Source organism: Cynara cardunculus, assembly GCF_001531365.2.
Source record: "Cynara cardunculus var. scolymus isolate 2C chromosome LG 3, CcrdV1, whole genome shotgun sequence".
Taxonomy (NCBI): Eukaryota; Viridiplantae; Streptophyta; class Magnoliopsida; order Asterales; family Asteraceae; genus Cynara; species Cynara cardunculus.
The window spans coordinates 11,419,907-11,422,423 of NC_037530.1; positions in this window are offsets into that span (position 1 = coordinate 11,419,907).

The window sequence follows — 2,517 nt, forward strand, 5'->3', positions numbered from 1 at the left end:
TTAAGTCATCCAAAACAATGATGACAGCCGCCAATTACCAAAACCAAGAGTTTTTGAGTGGGTTTGAGATTTTTCTTAAATGCTTCACAACCTTGAGACACGCGCCCCTAAATCAGATTGCATGCACCAAAAATAACAGCAATGATGGGGAGGGGTCTCAAGCTCATCATTTTCAAGAATTTAAATTCTAACACAAAACAAAATAAATTCTGATTCCAACGAGGTTTCAAGATAGCAAATCCGATCAATGATGCATGCAAGTTCCTATCATTCATAAAACATGATTAGACCTTACATGCAAGGACTCTCTCTTTCTTTCTTAGAGATTAAAGAACATGGGTCACAGATTATCATCCCAACGAAGACACATGCAGGTCTTTGATGATCAATCTCTCCTATTTAAATCCCATAAATTTTCTTAAAGAAACGAGTAGGAAGAAGGATGAAAACTTTCGGGTTTCTTAAGAGAATAACACAGCTCAAAACATACATTTTCTTAAAATATTTGAACAAACTCTTAAGAGCAGCAGAATCCTTTTAGATTGCAAGAAGATAGAACCGGCTGGATGGTGGTCGAGTTTAGAGAGAGAACAGGTAAGCTGGAAGTTTGGTGAATGAAAATTTTTAGAGTAGGAGGGAGGTATTTATATGGGGGCTTTTTGAGGAGAAATGGGCTGGCCTCTAAAGGCCCAAGCCCAAAAATAAATAAATAAAACCCCACTAATTTAACCAAACAAAACAACTAGATAAAAGAACTCCACCCCTTTAATAAAACTTGGCGAATAAAAATGGAATTTTGGTAATTTTAAATTTTTAAATACAAAACTTATAACACCGACTTTATTTTATGTGGAACATTCCAAACTATTAGGCATTGCATATCTAATTTTGTTGACTACCCGCCGAAACGTGATCCAACAAACTAATCTTAGAAATTAAGCAAGATGATCTCTAATCATCGAAGCTAAATCCTCGAAAAACTTAATTCTCAACAAGGATCCTAAAATAAGGTACTAACCTGAAATCTCGAAGTGACAGATTGTCACAGTCTCCCCAAGCCAGAAAAATTTCGTCCCAAAATTTATTTGTCAAGTTCAGTCATGGTTGGCGTTGAGAACAAGTGGGGATACTTGTCTTTCATGAAATCTTCCCTTTCCCACGTGTACTCCGGTCCATGCTTCGAGTTCCAATGAACTTTTACTATAGGGATCCTGCTACGCCTCAACTGCTTAACTTCTCTATCCATAATTTCTATGGGTTTTTCAACAAAATGCAGATGATCGCTAATCTACACGTCTTCTAGTGGCACCACTTGAGTTTCATCTGTTAAGCATCTTTTGAGATTTGATACATGGAATGTATTATGGATAGCGCTTAACTCCAGGGGCAAATTTAACTTGTATGCCACTGGCCCAATCCTTTCTTTTATTTCAAAGGGACCAATATATCGAGGACCCAACTTGCCTCTTTTTCCAAATCGCATTATCCCTTTCCATGGTGAGACCTTTAGAAAAACTTTATCTCCTTTTTGGAACTCTAAGGGTCTCCTCCGCTTGTCCGCATAACTTTTCTGACGATCCTTTGCAGCTTTGAGTCGATTTCTGATTACCATAATCTTATCAGTAGTTTATTGGATAACATCAGGTCCAGTTAACTGTCTATCGCCAATTTCTGACCAACACAATGGGGATTTGCACTTGCGCCATATAAAGCTTCATAAGGTGCACACTGGATACTGGTATGGTAGCTGTTATTGTATGCAAATTCCACTAACGGTAGATGCGTATCCCAGCTTCCTCCAAAATCTATAACACGGCCACCAAACATGTCTTCCAGGGTCTGGATTGTTCTTTCGGTCTGACCATCAGTCTGGGGGTTGTAAGAGGTGCTTAGATCTAGCCGTGTACCCATCCCTTGTTGGAGTGACTGCCAAAACCTTGACGTAAAACGACTGTCTCTATCCGATAGAATGGAAAGAGGTACTTCATGTCTAGCGATAATTTCGTTTATATAAATCTGAGCCAACTTCTCCATCTTATAATCTTCTCGGATGTAACATTGCATTAGTAAAAAATAATTTTTATTTTGGTAATTGGGATATTTTTTTGAAAAAAATCTTCAATTTAATATCTGAATTTAAAAAAAAACGAGATTTGTAATGAAAAATAGATTTTATTACAATAATTTTTTAAAACAAATGAATTTTAGTTATTTTTTTATAATTATTTTGCAATTTTAAATATGACGTGTAATATTAGTTTTAAAATAAAAAATTAATATGACGTGGAGTATCTATACTATCTTATTAAACAGATTCCCTCAAAATCTTAAAGTCTTAAAATTATAAATACCTAAAATACCCTTTACTTTACCTTTACTTTTTAAACATCTTTTACCCCCAAACCGTCGGCTCCCATTTACCCAAAAACCCTTCCCTTTACCCGGCTCCCCTCCCCCAAGACGACTTTTCAGAAAAATCGTTCCTCCCAAGATGACGATTCATCTATACATCCTCTC